The 22,516-nt window shown below is 42.8% G+C and overlaps 1 protein-coding gene across 3 annotated transcripts in view; it reads right to left on the reverse strand.

The window, feature by feature from the left end:
* The window catches only part of LOC141148289 (up-regulator of cell proliferation-like), a 165,152-nt gene that overhangs the window by 91,570 nt on the left and 51,066 nt on the right, over window positions 1-22,516 (reverse strand). The window contains exon 2 of one of the 3 annotated variants that reach the window (XM_073635578.1): window positions 16,011-16,097. The exons of the other annotated variants lie outside the window; for them this stretch is intronic. The gene's annotated coding sequence lies outside the window, so the exon portion shown is untranslated. The remainder of the gene's footprint in view (window positions 1-16,010; window positions 16,098-22,516) is intronic. 3 annotated transcript variants of the gene reach the window in all.

Genomic DNA, 22,516 nt, shown 5'->3' on the forward strand with positions numbered 1-22,516 from the left:
TGTATAATGGGCAACACATCACATTTTTATCTGCAAGATTATAGAAACATACTTAACAGTCATTCTTACAAAGTATTCCAACATAATATTACAAAAGACTTATTCAAAACACCCACCACCAGCCCACAATCCACACATACATACATTGGTGACCATGGTCTGCTAGAAGCTGCATTTCGGTGTACACGATTAAACAACGAGATTTAAAAAGGGTAGAAGGTCAGCAGATGCTTCCAAACGATGTTTGCATGATCAGACAGGAACAATACACACACAATAAGGAAGAGTGCCTACATTAGAAAAATTGAATTACCAAATAAAAGTACCATCATCCCAAATGTCTAGTACAAAGAGAGGCAGGGGGTAAGGAACGGCTGCAGTTGGCTGCTTCTGTCGGCCGATATCCCAACCCCCCACACAAGGAGAAGCAAGGGGGGACTATTACGGTACTGAATGTAGTTGAGTATTTAGTAAGAGAAGGTAAAGAGGGAAATAGTGGTATGATAAAAATTGAATTTTAATAAGAAACAATATTAAAAATTATTACAATGTCACATACAGTTGTAGTTCAAAGCAAAGGCAATATATACAACCATACGGATTACACCCAATAATAACAGAGGGTACATATATAGCTTGGATTCTCGACCGGTTTCGCGGTATTCACCGCTTCCTCAGGAGAGTAAAGTCTATAATGCAGCATAGAAAAAATGTAATGAATACAAACAAATCCACAGATACATGGAAAATTTATGGTTGCAGCAAGATCATTAAATAATGCATTAAACAAATACATACAAATTAAATACAATAAGGACAAGCTCACCCGTTCAGGAATTCTCTGTGGGTATGTAGGGCCCCATATAATTCCCCCTGCGGCGAACACAGGGGATAGCAAACAGCCTCTGGTGAATAAAATTTTTGAATAATTGATTTATATAGGTCACTTCTCTCTTACCTCCTGGTCTAGTGACCTATATAAATCAATTATTTAAAAAATTTTATTCACCAGAGCCTGTTTGCTATCCCCTGTGTTCACCGCAAGGGGAATTATATGGGGCCCTACATACCCACAGAGAATTCCTGAACGGGTGAGCTTGTCCTTATTGTATTTAATTTGTATGTAATTGTTTAATGCATTATTTAATGATCTTGCTGCAACCATACATTTTCCATGTATCTGTGGATTTGTTTGTATTCATTACATTTTTCCTATGCTGCATTATAGACTTTACTCTCCTGAGGAAGCGGTGAATACCGCGAAACTGGTCGAGAATCCAAGCTATATATGTACCCTCTGTTATTATTGGGTGTAATCCGTATGGTTGTATATATTGCCTTTGCTTTGAACTACAACTGTATGTGACATTGTAATAATTTTTAATATTGTTTCTTATTAAAATTCAATTTTTATCATACCACTATTTCCCTCTTTACCTTCTCTTACTAAATACTCAACTACATTCAGTACCGTAATAGTCCCCCCTTGCTTCTCCTTGTGTGGGGGGTTGGGATATCGGCCGACAGAAGCAGCCAACTGCGGCCGTTCCTTACCCCCTGCCTCTCTTTGTATAATACACACACAACATTGACAGCATGGCCACATAAACCCACTTTTGATTGAAAAAATGCACAAGAATTTCAGCAAATATCCCTAGTTGGGTGTTTGTCAATAGGCACAATATCATTCCTTCTCCCCCACAAGTCACAGCAAAAAACCTGACCTTCTCAGGCCAAACGAACCCCCCCCCACTGCAGGCCTTTATATAAAAGAGGTTGTATTGTTAGCACACTGACACACGCCCAATAGACATACACGCCCACCAGTATCTTTCAATCTATCTCTTCATGTATGTCTAAAGTGATTGCACCTGATGGGCAGGAGCACATAATACTATTCACAACTGTGTTAGCCCTTGGCTATGTGCATCAAATCTCCAACTACAGGCCAAAGATCAAAGTCCATTTGCATCCACATAAATAAAGCAACAGTTTTCTAAGCATATGTACCTGTGCAGTGTAAACCCTACAATTTTAAATGTCCAAGTCCTTGGGCATGATTAGTGCTAACAAATATTAACATCAGTCCCTGGCTGCAATGAGCTTCCAAATTAAAATGTCCAAAAGTAACTTTCTTACATTAGAACCTATTTCAACAGGAGACAAATAAAATGCCAGCATGTCTTTGGATTGTAGTGAGAAACCCACACAGGGAGAACATATAAACTTCAACACAAGGATTAGCATGTTGGGGAATTGAACCAACATCCCAAGTACTGCTGGACAGAACTGCTACCCACTTAACCACCAGGCAGCCTCACACATTTTCTCTGCATCTCTGTGGTGTGAACCAGCCCCAAGTCCATAGTCATGCTCAGTGTAACAAGCAATATACAATATATTGGCCTAAGTATTGGGATGCCTGCCTTTAAACGCACATGAACTGTAATGACATCCCAGTATTAGTATTGGATTCAAAACTCAATTGGCCCACCCTTTGCAGCTATAACAGCTTCAACTCTTCTGGGAAGGCTGTCCACAAGGTTTAGGAGTGTGTCTATGGGAATGTTTGACCATTCTTCCAAGTGAATTTGTGAGGTCAGGCACTGATGTTGGATGAGAAGGTCTGACCTACAGTCTCCTCTCTAATTCATCCCCAAGGTGTTCTGTTGTGTTGAGGTCGGACTCTGTCCAGGCCAGTCAAGTTCCTCCACCCCAAAATCACTCATCCATGTCTTTATGGACCTTGCTTTGTGCACTGGTTCAAATGATCTGGTGGAGGGGGGATTATAGTGTGGGTTTGTTTTCAGAAGTTGGGCTTGGCCTCTGAGTTCCAGTGAAGGGAACTCTTAAGCATACCAAGACATTTTGGACAATTTCATGCTCCTAACTTTGTGGGAACTGTTTGGGGAAAGTCCCTTCCTGTTCCAACATGACTGCACACCAGTGCACAAAACAAAGGTTCATAAAGACATGGATGAGCAAGTTTGGGGTGGAGAAAATTCACTGGCCAGCAAAGAGTCCTGGCCTCAACCCAATAGAACACCCTTTGGCTGAATTAGAGCAGAGACTGGGAGCCAGGCCTTCTCATCCAATATCAGTGCCTGGCCTCACAAATGCACTTCTGGAAGGATGATCAAACATTCCCATAGACACTCCTAAACCTTGTGGACAGCCTTCCCAGAAGCTGTTCTAGCTACAAAGCCAAATCAAAATTTAACCCTACGGACTAAGACTGGGCTGCCATTAAAGATCATGTGTGTGTAAAGGCAGGCATCCCAATACTTTTGGCTAAATAGTGTATCTGGAAAAGATTTACAATGGTAGTGGAACCCTCCTACACATAAATACTACATTTAGACATAGTTATAGGACCTGGGAGATGAGGCGGCATGTTCAGGATTTGAACCCAGACACTCAGGGATACTAAGCAGAAGTCCTAACATCTAAGCCACAGAGCTGACACGTCTGAGAACCTCCTACACATAACTACACATAAATACACATAAATACACATAAAAACACATAAATACTGCATTTCTTTGGACATACAGGTGATGGAATTACATTACTCAAGAGTAGGGATGAGCCGAACACCCCCCTGTTCGGTTCGCACCAGAACATGCAAACAGGAAAAAAGTTTGTTCGAACACGCGAACAACATTAAAGTCTATGGGACACGAACATGAATAATCAAAAGTGCTAATTTTAAAGGCTAATATGCAAGTTATTGTCATAAAAAGTGTTTGGGGACCTGGGTCCTGCCCCAGGGGACATGGATCAATGCAAAAAATTTTTTTAAAAACGGACGTTTTTTCAGGAGCAGTGATTTTAATAATGCTTAAAGTCAAACAATAAAAGTGTAATATCCCTTTAAATTTAGTAGCTGGGGGATGTCTATAGTATGCCTGTAAAGGGGCGCATGTTTCCTGTGTTTAGAACAGTCTGACAGCAAAATGACATTTTGAAGGAAAAAAGCCATTTAAAACTACCTGCGGCTATTGCATTGCCGACAATACACATAGAAGTTCATTGATAAAAACGGCATGGGAATTCCCCAAAGGGGAACCCCGAACCAAAATTAAAAAAAAAAAAATGACGTGGGAGTCCCCCTAAATTCCATACCAGGCCCTTCAGGTCTGGTATGGATATTAAGGGGAACCCCGGCCAAAATGAAAAAAAAAAATTACGTGGGAGTCCCCCTAAATTCCATACCAGGCCCTTCAGGTCTGGTATGGATTTTAAGGGGAACCCCGCGCCAAAAAAAAAAAAAAAAAACGGCGTGGGGTCCCCCCAAAAATCCATACCAGACCCTTATCCGAGCACGCAACCTGGCAGGCCGCAGGAAAAGAGGGGGGGACGAGAGTGCGGCCCCCCCCCTCCTGAACCGTACCAGGCCACATGCCCTCAACATTGGGATGGTGCTTTGGGGTAGCCCCCCAAAACACCTTGTCCCCATGTTGATGAGGACAAGGGCCTCATCCCCACAACCCTGGCCGGTGGTTGTGGGGGTCTGCGGGCGGGGGGCTTATCGGAATCTGGAAGCCCCCTTTAACAAGGGGACCCCCAGATCCCGGCCCCCCCCTGTGTGAAATGGTAAGGGGGTACAAAAGTACCCCTACCATTTCACTAAAAAACTGTCAAAAATGTTAAAAATGACAAGAGACAGTTTTTGACAATTCCTTTATTTAAATACTTCTTTCTTCTATCTTCCTTCATCTTCTGGTTCTTCTGGCTCTTCTGGTTCTTCCTCCGGCATTCTCGTCCAGCATCTCCTCCGCGGCGTCTTCTATCTTCTTCTCCTTGGGCCGCTCCACACCCATGGCATGGGGGGAGGCTCCCGCTCTTCTCTTCATCTTCTTCATCTTCTTCTCTTCTTCTTTTCTTCTTTTCTTCTCTTCTTCTCTTCTTCTCTTCTTCATTTTCTTCTCCGGGCCGCTCCGCACCATGCTGGCATGGAGGGAGGCTCCCGCTGTGTGACGGCGCTCCTCGTCTGACAGTTCTTAAATAACGGGGGGCGGGGCCACCCGGTGACCCCGCCCCCCTCTGACGCACGGGACATGACGGGACTTCCCTGTGGCATTCCCCGTGACGTCACAGGGAAGTCCCGTCAAGTCACCGTGCGTGTGACCCCGCCCCTCGTTATTTAAGAACTGTCAGACGAGGAGCGCCGTTACACAGCGGGAGCCTCCCTCCATGCCAGCATGGTGCGGAGTGGCCCGGAGAAGAAAATGAAGAAGAGAAGAAGAGAAGAAGAGAAGAAGAGAAGAAAAGAAGAAAAGAAGAAAAGAAGAAGAGAAGATGAAGAAGATGAAGAGAAGAGCGGGAGCCTCCCCCCATGCCATGGGTGCGGAGCGGCCCGAGGAGAAGAAGATAGAAGACGCCGCGGAGGAGATGCTGGACGAGAACGCCGGAGGAAGAATCAGAAGAGCCAGAAGAACCAGAAGATGAAGGAAGATAGAAGAAAGAAGTATTTAAATAAAGGAATTGTCAAAAACTGTCTCTTGTCATTTTTAACATTTTTGACAGTTTTTTAGTGAAATGGTAGGGGTACTTTTGTACCCCCTTACCATTTCACACAGGGGGGGGCCGGGATCTGGGGGTCCCCTTGTTAAAGGGGGCTTCCAGTGGGGGGGGAGGGAGGGGGGAGTTCTAAACGTATGTCTGTGGTTTTGTATGTAAATGTCCACCGGCAATTGTGTTATAGTCGGTGGCTGTCGGCCGTATGTGGCCTGTTGTTATTTGTATGCCTTTTAAAATGAATAAAAAAGAATTTCCAAAAAAAAAAAAAAAAAGGGGGGCTTCCAGATTCCGATAAGCCCCCCGCCCGCAGACCCCCACAACCACCGGCCAGGGTTGTGGGGATGAGGCCCTTGTCCTCATCAACATGGGGACAAGGTGTTTTGGGGGGCTACCCCAAAGCACCCTCCCAATGTTGAGGGCATGTGGCCTGGTACGGTTCAGGGGGGGCCGCACTCTCGTCCCCCCCTCTTTTCCTGCGGCCTGCCAGGTTGCGTGCTCGGATAAGGGTCTGGTATGGATATTTGGGGGGACCCCACGCCGTTTTTTGTTTTTGGCGCGGGGTTCCCCTTAAAATCCATACCAGACCTGAAGGGTCTGGTATGGAATTTAGGGGGAACCCCACGTCATTTTTTTTTTTAATTTTGGCCGGGGTTTTCTTCTTTTCTTCTCAAACACTTTTTATGACAATAACTTGCATATTAGCCTTTAAAATTAGCACTTTTGATTTCTCCCATAGACTTTTAAAGGGTGTTCCGCGGCATTCGAATTTGCCGCGAACACCCCAAATTGTTCGCTGTTCGGCGAACTTGCGAACAGCCAATGTTCGAGTCGAACATGAGTTCGACTCGAACTCGAAGCTCATCCCTACTCAAGAGTTATTCTTCTTGATTTATTCTATGATATTTGGTGTTTTTTTGTGGGTGAGAGTAGAATATTACCCTCAAATTTTTGGGAATTACATTTTGATTTCTGATGTTGGTACACATATCACATTTTTTGGGCTCAAATTATGAATATTTGGAAATAATAAAAAGCACAAAAATTGTGATTCATTTTAAGTTTGCATCAGCAATGGTATTGTTTGTGCTTTGTAAAGTCACCTGTGTAAGTTTGGGTAAAGATTGTTGTGAGATGGAGAGTAACAAGTGAAACTGACAGAGAAAAATATATTTTACCAAAACATCAAAACATTCCACATTCTAGAATTCTTAAAAACACAATATTTTAAGTAGAAGCAACAATGTTGCAAAGGAAAATTTATTTCAGAGAAAGATACATTTCATCTCAACATTAAAAGGTTTTTTTTTTGTGAAAGTTACAATTGTTCCATTAGAATCAATGGCTAAAACTTGCATTGGACTAGAATAGAGCAGATTTTCACTTCCAAAAAATGGTCTCTAATTAGCTTTCATTTTGGTATTTACTATATCGCCAGGTAAAAAAGACACTTGAGTTAAAATGAGAGTTATTTTCAGGTCTGAACATGCTCAGTTGTGTTGGCACCTAGTTGTCCAAAACGGGGAAATTTTCACTTCTCAGACTTTTAAAGATATTTCAGTGTAGAAATCACTTTTTCACACAGTTTAAAAGCAGATTATCTTTAAATAATATACCGCATATTTCAGTACCATTTAGACAATTATATCATGCTCTAAACATTATTTCCATGTGCACTACTCCAGGTTTTAGCAGAGTAAGGGTTTGGGAGCTATTTGGTTTCAGGGAACTATAGTAAATTTGATTTTGGGAGTATTTTCTTACCAGCGCTATAGTGAATACCGCTTTAGCACTAATTAGCGCTAAATTGCCGTGAATTAGCAGCGCTATAGTAAATGACCCCCACAGAGTTTTGATTGCTTTCCACAAAAACACCACCTTTACATGTTCTTTAGACTAGTATGACTAGTAGATATCTCCTTCAGCAGGGTAAATTATTCCATGAGGAAACCTTGGTTTGGTTGGGTGTATAAGGTGCTTGATATGAAAGGTCATCATGCTTGAGGTTGTTCTTAAAAACATTTCATTAAATTTACAGTCAAGTGTAGTGAGTAGATCCAGTGTGTTTTGGGGGAAATGCCTCCTCTTTCATTAGGGTTGTGATGGTTTTTGTAGTCAGGATTTACCTGGACCGGAGGCCCAATATGAAAAAGCCCTCTAGGTGCTTTAAACTTACAGAGAACCAGCATGAGGAAGATCCTGGTAAACTATGCTTCAATACCCATCAAACTTGGTTTTTCACACATACTTTAGGTGTTATTGACAGACATCAATGGAGTATCCTACTGGTGGTGGGAGAAATCAATATGGTTCTCAATAATAACTTGGATAGGTCTAAAACAGCCTCAAGTCCTGATAATCAAGCTTCTCTGTTAATACCCAACTAAACTGATGAATGATGTTTAATCTAAAAACAACATGACTGATGTGTGGAGAGATAGTAACCCTGGAACACGAGATTGCGCATAGTATTCATTTGCATGCAATTATATTTCTCACATTGACCATGTGTTTGTGAACAATTTGTTCCCTCTGTCATCAAAGTAAAAATATTAGCTAACTCCTTGTCTCACTATTCATCACTTTTATTAAAAGGTGATGCCTGGGGGCGTGGCTTGGCAAGCGACCGCGACGGACGTGTGCTAGTGGAGCTCCCGGACCGACACAGCCTAAAGCAGGACAACCCGAGAGCGCAGACCCGGAGATAGGTAAACTCACTCAGCAGACACCTCACTCCAGATCACGCCGCAACTCTGCAGCCGTTTCTGCCGCCAGAAGCTTTGCGGAACTCCTCAAAGCACAGCCATCTCTTCTGTTTTTTGTTAGGCAGCGGTACAGGCCTCAAGATGGCGCGGGCTCCGCAAGATGAGGAGGACTTCAGTGAGGACTCACAATCGGCACAGGAGGATTCAGTTTTCAATGGTGAACATATTATGCTGTTCCAAGATCTCTCCCAAATTACTCTGAAAAACCTTAGAGCATTGCGTCCCCTCCTAGACAAACTCAGGGAACATGATATGCGTTACACGTGGCGCTTCCCTTTTGCTTTGGTGGTGACACTGGCCGGAAAACAACACATCTTGCGCTCACCATCTGATTTAACAGATTTCTGTGCAGGACTGGGTTTAGACAGAGTGGAATTGCCTGAATGGTACCAGGAGTTTGCCCTTCCACCACTCACAAGAAGTCCCCACACCTCACCATCCTCCACACCGGAAAATCAGTTCCCTAAGCGGATGAAACATGGCCGCGGCGGTGGTCAACACTCAGGAACACCAAATAGGAGACAAAACCTTCATGGGTCTCAAGCAGCGGAATAAGGCATTGTGCTTACAACCCTGGAGTTTGGCACTTCGACTCCCAACAATCCCCATTGTAGATTATGGATCTGGTTAATCACAATTTACTATCTCCCTAAATACTCCACAGACAAGGTGGGGATACCAGAGGACTTACACTTATCTCTCGCAAGCTAATAGACCTATCTGTTACAGAGTTTTCCTTAAGATACCAGTGATTGATCGGATAATACATCAAGGTACTGTCATTGGTCACGACACCTGACAACACTCTGGCCCCTTCTACTTTGGACTTTGGATAACACAAGACCCCCAGGAAGAAGTAATGCAGGCAGTAGCACCCAAATATAGTCAGAAGCACCTCAAACAGAGGCCAGGGAAGCTAAGCTGGATTTCCTAGAGACAAGTTACTCTTTCGAAGCAAACCTTTTTACAGTGTTGATTCCCCAAAACATTAGTTTATTTTTGGCCTATTTTTTCAGGCTGTGTCGTTCTTTTTAGTTCTATATTGTTTGGTTTACACTTCCTAAGTCACGTTTTGATACGTCTCTGAATTTATCGTATATAAAGGTCTCGTGGCCTGGACTTGTTCCAGACCACGACACTACTTATTGTGACTTTTCCACCTCGGTGGTAAAACACCCACGTACCCATAAAGTACACCTGGGCCGGAGGTTCCACGACCCAGGTGCACTAACTGTTCGCTTTAGAAAAGTTGTTTATTACCTAAAGTAGATTTACCTGAAGAATTCCTCCGTTGTTATAGGATTCACTATCTGTTTCTGAATCCAACTCTGTCTATTCTTTCTTCTATACCCCGCACTCTTCTATACCTGGACCTCTCTTGCGCTCTCTCTCCTTGGTCTACCAATCATTTCTGTAAACACTGAGTAACCCTGATTTGTCTTCATAGAGTTAGATTGACATATCCCCCTCATATTTGAACTACAGAGATGGCTTTCTCGTCACTCGGGGGGAGGCCTATGGTGATCTCGCACAATATCAAGGGACTGAACATCTCTGAGAAACGTGTGTCACTTCTCAGAGAGCTGAAGAAAGGTAGGCCTCAATTTGTTTTCCTACAGGAAACTCACTTTTGAACCAACCAAGTTCCTAAACTTACTAATGCATACTTCACTACAGCTTACCATGCGACTAATGACTTAGCAAAAACCAAAGGGGTGACTATTCTACTTAGCAAAGACACCCCCTTTACCCTTACTGATAGATTGACAGATCCAGAGGGTCGCTATATTTTTATCAAGGGAACTTATGGAAACAGGACTGTGACGCTGGCTAATGTATACTTCCCAAACTCTTCTCAGGTCACCTTTTGTCAGAAGGTCACCCGTGAACTCAAGGGCTCTGCAGAGGGGACACTGATAATGGGAGGAGATTTTAATGTCCCACTAAACCCAATCATGGACTCCTCCACTGGAAAGTCCTGCATTACGTACAGAGCCCTTAAAACAATCAAAAAGTGTTTAAGCACTCTACAATTAGTAGATACCTGGAGATTCCTCCACCCAGACACCCAAGATTTCACATTCCACTCTATTCCCCACGATCGATACTCCTGCATTGATCACATTTACATCTCCCAAAGAGACCTACAGACAGTGACAGAGGCTCACATCGGCATTCAGACGATTTCAGATCATGCACCTGTATCCTTAGGGGTAGATCTGCTCTCCAATCAGACCCGGACTTGCTTCCTCGCATTCGGGAAGCTATATCTGGCTTTTTTATTTTTAACAATACACAGGACATGGATCCGATGATGATATGGGAAGCACATAAATGAACGATTCGGGGGGAATTAATCAAGCTGGGTGCACAACGCAAAAAAAAACAGGAAAAAGAAATTTGGGACTTGTCTGATAGAATACGCACACTAGAAGCCTTGCACAAACAATCTTTGGCGGTTAAGACAGCTAAAGAACTGCTAAAAGCTAGGAAAACACTACAAGAGATAATTCACACCAAGACACAGAGATCATTATTTCAAAAAAAAAGAGTATACTATGAATCGGGAGACAAGACTGGACGGTTATTAGCAAGGGCCTTGAGAGAGGCTTGCTCCAATAACGTCATATCTGGCATTAGATCGCCGGGTGGGACATTGGAGGTAACCCCAGAAGCCATTGCGTCACAGTTCCACAACTACTACTCCAAACTTTACAATTTACCACAACAACATAGACCCCCCACAATACCAACTGACAGAACACAGGCCATACAGGACTACCTGATCGATAGCGGTTTACCATGGCTAGAAGTTGAGGAGACAACTCCCCTAGAAGACCAGATAACGATAGCTGAAATACAGGGGGCAATCAAAGGACTTAAGTCAGGAAAGAGCCCAGGCCCGGACAGCTTCACATCCACCTACTACAAAACATTTCATGACATTTTATCTGCCCCATTGGCAAGAGCACTGAACTCCCTCTCCTCACCCAGACAGGTACCCACGGACTTTCTCTCAGCCCATATAACGGTGATACATAAAAATGGTAAAGACCCCACAGAGTGCCCAAGCTACAGACCCATTTCGTTATTGAATCTAGACCTCAAAATATTATCTATAATACTTGCCAATAGACTAAAGCCACTACTATCTTCCTTAATAGGACCAGACCAAGTGGGCTTCATGCCAGGAAGAGAGGCAAGAGACAATATTATCAAGGCCTTGCTCAAGACGCATGCAGCACACTCGCGGGGCATCGAGGGCCTTCTCCTGTCCACGGACGCAGAGAAGGCCTTCGATCGGGTATCCTGGGACTACATGCTGGCAGTTTGTCACCATGTGGGGTTGGGAACACACATGATGACTTGGATCACAGCTCTGTATCAGAACCCTTCTGCCAGGATAAAAGTAAATGGCATACTGTCAGACAAGGTCCAGATATCGAATGGGACCAGACAAGGATGTCCCCTATCACCGTTGCTGTTTATCCTGCCATTAGAGCCATTTATCAGGAAGGTAAACAAGAACCAATCCATATCAGGTTTTGAAGTAGCTAATAGAACTTACAAGACAGCAGCTTATGCAGACGATCTCTTATTTTTCCTGACCAAACCCCATACCACAATCCCAAACCTATTGGAAGAATTCGCACATTATGGCTGCATATCTAATCTCAAAATTAATTACTCTAAGTCTGAGGCAATGAATGTTACGCTACCAGTTGATACACTCTCCAGAGCTCAGGGGGCCTGTTCGTTCCGCTGGGTTGCAGGTGTACTCAGGTATATGGGGGTCTCGTTACCTTTGAGATTGACGAAGACTTATGAAAAGAACTTCCCCCTTTGCTAAAAAACATTGCCTCAGAACTGGAATTCCAAATTTTTCTCTTGGTTCGGAAGGGCGGCCATTCTTAAAATGACCATTCTTCCACGACTACTGTATCTTCTAAGATCACTACCTGTTAGGATCCCACTGCATTTTTTCAAACAATTACAATCAACTCTCACACGTTTCCTTCGGGGACATAAACGACCCAGAGTCAAATTTACCCTTCTAGCTAGACCCAAGGAGCCCACCCAATGGGCTTACCACATTTCTACAATTATTACCTAGCCTCTCACCTTACTAGGGTGATTGACTGGCATTGTCTGGTAAATCAAAAGATTGGGTCCAGTTGGAAGAGGCTCTGACCACGGGCACGCTTAGGTTTTCTCCCTGGATTCCCTGGGGAAGACAACATCAATCTATAAGGAGACACCCACTGACGGGGACCACCATGGAGGCCTTCCAGACGGTGATTAAGAAATATGACTTAACGACACAACTGAGCCCATTGACACCTATACAGAATAATCCAGATTTTGTCCCTGGATTGGTGGGTGGAAGCTTTCAAGCGTTGGACCCACCAAAACTACTGACCGCAGGAGACTGCATCAGAAATGATAGGGTCAAAGACTATTCAGTGTTGAAAGAGGATAACAATCTGCCCCACTTACCCAGATGGTCATATTTCCAAATACGCAGCTTCGTTACGGATAAGACTAAACAACCCCACTTTCAAAGACCTATGACACAACTTGAGACAGTGTGCCACGGGGGAGATGACTTTGTCAGGGCGACCTCTGCCGCATACTCCTGGCTTCAACACCCTACAACAACTACTCAGGACAGATTTAGAATAGAATGGTCCAGAACACTACAGAAAGATATCACTGACAATCAATGGCTGACGGCTTGTATGTTAGCACATAAATGTTCCATCAGTACTAAAACACAGGAGACGGCGTACAAACTTCTGACTCAATGGTACGCCACACCCCATAAACTTAAAACATGGTTTCCAGAGGCCTCTGACAGATGCTGGCGATGCAACAGAGAGACAGGTACACTCCTACACATTTGGTGGCAGTGCCCAATACTTGAAACTTTCTGGACAGGGGTGAAGGATATCGTACGACAGATAACGGAGACTAGAATCACTCTAGATGCAGCATGCTGCCTGCTCCACATTTCTAACTTCCCTTATAGAAGATACCAAAAATCCTTAACGAAGCACCTTCTAAATGCCGCTAAGGCCTTGATTCTGTTACGCTGGAAGAATACTCAGGCTCCTTTGGTAAAAGAGTGGCTACAGAAAGTCTCCGAGATCTGTCATATGGAAGATTTACTGTCCCAAACCTCAGATGACATAGAAAGATATCACAAAACATGGACCCTCTGGTTCCATTTCAGGGTCACACCAGCATATGACCAATTAATGAGTATTTAATACCCCCTGGAGTGCTGGATTCTCTCGACACTCATACGTAAAACCAAAGTGTGTTATGGAGGCCAAGGAGAGACACTATTACTTCATAGACAAACTCTAATCTCTTATTCCTCTTCTACTTTTTCTCCTTTTCCTTTACTACTCTATACCTCTCTTTGAATAACAAAAATTGTGCTTCTTTTCAAAGAATTCAAAGCTATCTAATAGATATGATAGATGTCATACTAGTTAATTTAATCCAAATATCTAACTGGTTGAAGCAAGAGATAATTTTAATAGCAATTTCTTTTCTGTTCACCTCCATTATGGACTGTAGGCCTACACGATTCATAGTCTGTTTTCCATAATTTATTTCAGATGGTTGCCATTATACTTACTGTTAATTGGATGCTATGAACACACATTTCAGATTAACAATGTAAAGTGGCTTTGATTGTTAAACCTCATTAACCTTTAATAAAACTCTTTAATGAAAAAATAAAAAGGTGATGCCTTAACCCCCTTACTCGAAGAATTTCAACTTGGTTTTTTAATGACTCCCTCCTTACCTTCTCTGATACAGTACAAATGTTATTTCACTAAAAATAGCAACTTGATGACCTCATCTGTATCTCTTTGGAAAGCTCACAAAGCCATAATGTGAGGTGCTATAGAATTTAACTGGAACCATGTAGAAAGAAGGAAATTAAAAAAAAAAACATAACCTTTCTTTTTGTTTAATCAACTTGAATCAGAATGGTGGATACATCTATTACTTTGCTCACACAAACTTATTGGGCAAAATGTAATTTCTCTGTCAGAGCTAATAGACCTGGTGTTAAATTAACTAACCTCTCATTTCTAAACCAAAAAGTGCAACTCCTATCCTCTTATCTACCTGCCAGCATCATTTTTGCTAACCCTTCTAGTATTGTGCACAGGACTTTTGGAATGAAGCAGTGTGGAATAGGGAATGTACAGCATGGTATACGGAATGAGGCTATGATTCTAAAACTTGGCAAAGATGATTAGAGCCTTGTACTGTAATTATAGACTGATTTATCTATTAAATGTGGACATCAACATTTTTTTTAAATTCTCCTGACTTGACATAATATGTTCCTGAAATCTTTGATTCATAAAGAATAGGTGGGTTTTATTCCCCACAGACAAAACCATTGCATACTCAAAGCACTTGGCACCATTTTATGGGACTTTTATATATTTTATGGGATTATTGTATATGCATTATAAGTTGGGGTTTAAGGAAAACTTTCTGTCCTAGCTGAAGAACCTTCATCACAATCCATCTGTTACTTAATAGTTTTTCCTTACCCTTTTCAAAAGAGTGGAACCCACCAAGACTTTCCCTTTTTGCTCATCTTATTTGTGTTAACATATTGACTCCCTGAGTCCCTTGCAAAAAGTTTCAGACTAAACTCCAACATAATGATGAAGAAGGTTTAACCTTCGAAACGCGTTAGCCAGAAGCGGTTCGTATGTCCCCCTCTCTAGGACTCGGAGACTGCTATCAGTGGACAGACTGCTATACGTCAAAGACTGTTATAAGCATGATTTTCTTTCTACTTTTGTGAGTAGTTTTTATTTATGCTTTTTGAATAAATGTACTAAAGGATAATGCACTAGGCTGGTGCGCCCTCTTTTCTCTGTTTCTGTAAATCCCAACATACGTAGAATCCTAGTGGGAAATTAGACTTATTAGCACTGTTTCTTTGCTGATGTCCTACTTCTCACTCTAACACAACCACATATTTCCTAGCCAGCCTGTTTTCTATTTTACGATCTTTCACCCAGATATCAAGTTTTACTGTCAAAGAGGATAAATCCACTGCTCTTAGTGTAACTTTACTACAGAACTGTCTCCATCCTTCAATCTAACTGATCTTTTGTGTGGTGAGATACCTCTTTAGATTATCTAAGGATTAAAATATCTCCTGACCACAAATCATTTATACTGCACCAACTATATCCTTAACCTTTGGAAACTTAGGGATTTAATAATGTCTTGGAAGCAGCATAATCTTTCCTGGATAGGTAAGATCAATGCAATTAAGATGACCTTATTACCATTGCTGCTTTACCTCTTTTGAACCCTCCTTACTACTTTTCCTAGACATTACATTGACTCCTTTAAGAATTGTATTATTGATTTCATATAGAACTGTAAGAGACCCAGAATTTCTAAATGTAACCATTTCATTCACAAATGAAGGTGGAGTCTGGACTGAATGCGGTATTGAAGGCTTTTTCACTGTCTAATTTATCACACATGTATATAATATATCCAAATGGTGAGCGTATCTTTTTTTCAATATTTTTAAAACTTAATAAAAACTCTTAACAATAAAATAACAGTAATGATAATAATAATAATAATAATAATAATAATAATAATAATAATAATAATAATATAACAAAGCTCCCATGTAAGTTTAAATGTTGTATAGCTACTCACCTCAAATACAACTGAGAAAAATATCATAGATTTGGCCAATAATCAGCAAATTCTTCTACCTTTATCAGCACCATTGCCAGGGTCCTTCTGTAAATGATGTTGTGTGAAGTCAGTTATTAAAATGTATAAATCTCATAACTAAATCTTAAACTGGTGATTAAACAGATTCAGGGCAAAAGGACATGTTCTATTGAAAGCTTATGCCCCTCCACTGATACTCACCTATGGGAGTTATGAAATATTGAATTCTTTGGAAATTAAATCTGGAATTTTGATGAAGAAACAGATGAAGAGACAGAAAGGCTTGCTTTAAATAAAGCAAGCCCTAGCAATTGTCACAAGCTGTGAGTTCATCCTCTTCGACAAAAACTTAGCTCTTCCAGTAAACAAACTGCTGAACACCACACCAATGAAAAAGAATTGCTGGCCAAATATTCTTCTGAAATCAGTATGGGCACTCAATGGTCACTCACGAAAACCCCTATGTGACTACAGGAATCAATGGATTTCAATGTACTGCACCATTGATGGCCAACTAGCCAACAAAAACAGTTGTGTGGAGATTGGAATACATGGAATAAAGGGATCAACAATATTCGGCTGTTTCTGTATCTGTACCAGGGACGTGCGGTGAGGTGAGTGGCCGATGAGGCACTGGCTAGTTTCAGAGCCAGATACACACAGGTTACATACGCCACGATCATTAGAGCAAGATAATTCTAGCACTAGACCTCCTCTATAACTCTAAATATGTAACTTGTAAACATTTTTAAAGTGTCGTCTATGGAGATTTGTACTGAAGTTTGGTGCCATTCCAAAAGTGTGCACAATTTTAAAGTGTGACATGTTAGGTACTGTATCTATTTACTCGACATAACATCATCTTTCACATTATACAAAAAAATCAGGCTAACTTAAGTGTTTTTTTTTTTTTTGCTTTTTCTGTGAAACGGTTTCTTTCCAAAAAAGAAAGGCGTTTGAATAATTGCTTCGCAAATACTGTGTGACATAAAAAGTTTCAGTGACCTCCATTTTATTCCTTGCCAAAATCAATGTTATCAAGTAATTACAAAGATATTGTCAAATCAATAGGCCCCCATCTAAAATTTTAAACATTGTTCTGGTGCATTAAGGGTAAAGGGGTCAAAGCTGAAGGGGTTAAAATGATATTAACCACTTCAGATCCAGGCCATTGCCAAATGACGGCAACATCGTGGATCTACATTACAGGGACTACGCCTATTGACGTCGTCCCCTTTCCTCGTTCCCAGCTCGCTCTCATGAGCGCGCCTCGGGGAAAATCTGTGTTGGCCGTGTCCCTTGGACACAGCCAATCACAGATCGCTGTAAACGGCCAATCACAGCGGCCATTTACAGCCCAATCACCGCCTCCAATGAGAGATGATCTGAAATGTAAACAATTGAGATCATCTCTCATTGCCGGCTCTCTCTGCTCACACAGAGACAGCGTGTGAGGAGAGAGAGCTTCTGTGAGTAATTTTTTGAATGTATAAAAGTGAAGTGTGCCCAAAAGGTGCCCAACAGTGCCCACAGTGACATCTATCTAGTGCCATCTGTGCCCACATGTGCGCATCAGTGCCCACTTGTGCCATCAGTGCATCATCTGTGCCATCAGTGCCCGTCTGTGACCATCTGTCCCCATCAGTGCCTGTCTGTGCCCATCAGTGCCCGTCTGTGCCCATCAGTGCCCATCTGCAATCAGTGAGCATCTGTGCAATCAGTGCGCATCTGTGCCAACTCATCAGTGCCCATCCTTGCCACCTCATCAGTGCCCATCTGTGCCATCTCATCAGTGCCCATCTGTGCCACCTCATCAGTGCCCATCTGTACTAATCAGTTCCCATCTGTGCCGCCTCAGTGCACATCTGTGCAATCAGTGCCCATCTGTGCCGCCTCATCAGTGCCCATCTGTGCCGCCTTATCAGTGCCCATCTGTGCTTCCTTATCAGTGCCCATCTGTGCCGCCTCATCAGTGCCCATCTGTGCCGCCTTATCAGTGCCCATCTGTGCTTCCTTATCAGTGCCCATCTGTGCCGCCTCATCAGTGCCCATCTGTGCCTCCTCACCAGTGCCACATCAGTGCATATCTGTGCCCACCTGTGCCGCCTCATTAGTGTAAATCTGTGCAATCAGTCAGTGCACATCTGTGCTGCTTCCTCAGTGCCCATCTGTGCTGCCTCAGTGCCCATCTGTGCCGCCTCATCAGTGCCCATTTGTGCTGCCTCATCAGTGCCCATCTGTGCGATCAGTGCCCATCTGTGCTGCCTCATCAGTGCCCATCTGTGCGATCAGTGCCCATCTGTGCCGCCTCATCAGTGCACATCTGTGCCATCAATCAGTGCCACCTCATCAGTGCAGGCTTAGCACGCACCTGTGCAATCTCATATCCACCAGCAGCCATGTCCAAAAAAAGCTTTTCCGCCAAGGAGGCATACCAAATTCTTTCCACGGCCGACGAGAGCAACGGGGAGCTCTCTTTTTCGGATTCCTTTTCCAATTCGGATTCTGACATAAATTACGAGCCAGTCCTCAGTAGTGGAACACTAACAGACTCAGAGGAGGAAGAAACTCGGCCCGCCAAACGAAGGCGTTCTAGTGAGGAGGCAATGGCATCCACCAGCACCGCAGTGGCATCCACCAGCACCGCAGTGGCATCCACTAGCACCACAGTGCCATCCACCAGCACCGCAGTGCCTCGGCAAGAAAGGCCAAGTACCAGTGGGGTGTCACCTCAGCCCCAAAGGGTTAGGTCCCATGCCAGCCTTCCCTATGCCCTTCAGAACCCCTTGTGGCTTCCTCCTAATTCAGGAGAATCTAGTGTTCCCCCTTTCACTGCCCAGCCAGGAGTCCAGTTGGATACAGAAAACTTTACCCCAATTAATTTTTTTAATTTAATTTTTACAGAGGACATGTTGGCGTCAATTGTTACTCAGTGCAACCTGTATGCACACCAATTTATTTTGCAAAATCCCACATCATATTATGCCTGTCCCTATGAGTGGAGAGACCTGACAGTGGAGGGGTTCAAGGTTTTTTTGGGCCTCACATTTAATATGGGGCTCACCAAAAAAAAAACAAATTCCGTTCCTATTGGTCAACCCACCCCCTCCACCAAATGTTGCTCTTCTCCGCGGTAATGCCCAGAACCAGGTATCTGATGATAATGAGGTTCCTATATTTCAGCGACAATACCCAATGCCCTCCCCAAAATTATCCAAATTATGACAGGCTTTACAAAATTCGGCCAATATTAAATTATTTTTCTGAAGTATTCCCCCAGCTGTTCACCCCGGAGCAACAGATATGTGTGGATGAGTCCCTTGTTAAATTTAACGGCAGGCTTAAAATTAAGCAATTTATCCCCAGCAAAAGGGCCCGTTATGGGGTGAAGGTGTACAAACTATGTGACCGAACCACAGGGTACACATATTCCTTCATAGTGTATGAAGGGAAGGACACCCAGCTGCAGCCCCCTAATTGCCCGGACTACTTGGGATCCAGCGGGAAAGTTGTTTGGGACCTCATATACCCCCTACTCGACAAAGGATACCACCTGTATGTAGACAACTTCTACACTTCTCTGCCCCTGTTCCACAACCTTCATCGGAACAAGACGCCAGCATGTGGCACCGTAAAAAAGAATTGGAAGGGCTTTCCTCAAAGTCTTGTTAGTAAGAAGTTGAGAAAAGGAGAAACGGCAAGTCTGCGTAACAAAGAGATTCTGGCAGTGAAGTGGAGGGACAGAAGGGATGTGTACATGTTGTCTTCCATCCACAATAACACCTATGTGGAAATCCCCAGAAGGAATGGCCCCATCCAGAAACCAACATGCATCCATGAATACAATTTGTTTATGGGGGAAGTCGACTTTAACGATCAAATGTTGGAACCATACCTTGCCACAAGACAGATATATCACTGGTACAAAAAAGTAGCAATTTATTTTTTTCAATTGGCCATATTTAATTCCTATATCATTTACCACAACTCCACCCAAAACCCCCAACCCTTCCTTGGCTACCAGAAGGAAATTTACACTGCCCTTATATTCCCGAACGGCCCACCAGAAAACATCCAATCAGATGTTGTTAGTCGACTCTCCGAACGCCACTTTCCAGATAAACTCCCTCCCAAACCAACAGGCCAAAGACGTCAAAAAAGATGTAAGATGTGTACCAGAGCAGGAGTCAGAAGAGACACATCTTATTATTGTGCACAATTTCCTTCCCAACCAGGCCTCTGCATAGGTGAATGTTTCCGCCGTTACCATACTTCACTAAATTATTAGTGAAGTATGGTAAACGTAATCCTCAGTTCCTGCCTTCACACCCCTTATGCCACTGCCTGCTCTGTAACTGACCCTGGCTTGTTATTTGACCACGCTTCTGCCTGCCGATTTTATACATACCGCTGCCTGATCTGGAACTGACCCTGGACTGTTATTCGACCATGCTTCTGTCTAAAGATTCTGTACATACCTCTGCCTAATATGGAACTGACCCTGGACTGTTATTCGACCATGCTTCTGCTAACGATTCTGTACATACCTCTGCCTGATCTGGAACTGACCTTGGACTGTTTGACCATGCCTCTTGCCTGCCTCTTGGATTGATCTTGTACCCTGCAACTGGACTAGTGGGATTCAACACAGGGGTCTCACATATGTGAGGAGCTCCAGAATAGTTTTTCTGGATGAAGAAAACAATTTTCTTTGTTTTCTCATTCCTAGATTAGGGTCTGGAGACTCGGAGGCTTCAAAGAGATTGGGTGGGAGAAGCCTCTACCCCTGTCCCCATTCTGTCCTAAACGAGGCCCTACTTCTGCCTGCTGCCTGTAGGACTTACTGCCGTCATGCCTCTGTTTGTCGCACTGACCACAGCACATGGACCATGTTCCTGCCTACTACCAAGATCAATATTTTGGCACTGCTGACAATCTCTGGCTGCACTGACCCTGCACTGCACTGACCTATGGACAGTATCCCTGCCTGCCGCCTGTACTGACTATGGACAGTATTTCTGCCTGCTGCCTGAAAAATTGTGTTCGCTGTTGCTGACCAAGTCCCTGCCTGCTGCCTGGACCAGTGCTATCCTCCTGTGGACAACTGTACTACTAAAACCACAGGTAATCTTTTGTTTCTCTTTGCTCAGCATAATGTATTTTGGGGTGTAATTCTTGGTATGTGAATGCTATGTGTCCCTGGAACACCTGATGATGTTCCTTGCATGTTGGATCTCTGTATGTGGCCAGGCTGTGTAAAGGTCTCACACATGTGGTATTGCCACCAGGACCTTCAAAAGTGTAATAGGTGGGTGAGAAATGAGATGTGTAATTTATGCTCCTAGAACACCTGAAGGTGCTACTTCAATGTTAGGCCTCTGTATGTGGTCAGGCTTTGTAAAAGTCTCACACATGTGGTATCGGTATACTTAGGAGGAGTAGCAGAATGTTTTGCAGTGTTATTTTTGCTATGTAAATGCTATGTGTTGGAAATATCTTATAAACAGACAACTTTGTGTAAAAAAAAAAAAAAATGCGTTTTCATTTTTTTTTCACATTTTCCAAAAACTTCTGGAAAAAAATTGAACCGTTCGAAAGACTCATTATACCTCATAGATTATACGTTGGGGTGTTAGCTTTCCAAAATTGGGTCATTTTGTGGGCGTTTCCATTGTCCTGGTGCTCTAGGGCCTTCAAAATTGTAATAGGTAGTCAACAAGTTAGATGGGTAATTTATGATCCTTGAACACCTGATGATGCTCCATGCATTTTGGGCCTCTGTATGTGGCCAGTTAGTGAAAAAGTCCCACACATGTGGTATTGTAATACTCAGGAGGAGTAGCCGAATGTATTTTGGGGTGTCAACATTCCATGTGAGAGAAATAAGCTATTACAATGACAATTTTCTGAAAAAAATATAAAAAATAAAAAAAAAGCCTTAAATTGCAAAGAATTGTGGGAAAAAATGACAACTTCAAATAACTCACCATGCCTCTTACTAAATACCCTGTAATGTCTACTTTCCAAAAAGGGGTCATTTGGGGGGCATTTGTACTTTCCTGGCTTGTTAGGGTCTCAAGAAATGGGATGGGCCTCAGTACATCAGGTGTGATCAGATGTGATCATTTTTTTATGATTTGCACCATAGCTTGTAGAGTCTATAAATTTCACACAGACCACATAATATCCACTAATTTGGGTTATTTTTACCAAAGATATGTAGCAGTATAAATTGTGGCCAACATTTATGAAGAAAAATTGCTAATTTGCAAAATTTTATCACAGAAACGAAGAAAAAAGCATTTTTTTTCAAAATTTTCGTTTTTTTTGGTGATCAAATACCACCAAAGGTGATCAAATACCACCAAATGAAAGCTCTATTTGTATTAAAAAAAGGACAAAAAAATCATTTGGGTATAGTGTTGCATGACTGAGTAATTGTCATTCAAAGTGTGAGAGCACTGAAAGCTGAAAATTGGTCTGGG

The sequence above is a fragment of the Aquarana catesbeiana genome, linkage group LG06 (assembly GCF_042186555.1).
Source record: "Aquarana catesbeiana isolate 2022-GZ linkage group LG06, ASM4218655v1, whole genome shotgun sequence".
Classification (NCBI taxonomy): domain Eukaryota; kingdom Metazoa; phylum Chordata; class Amphibia; order Anura; family Ranidae; genus Aquarana; species Aquarana catesbeiana.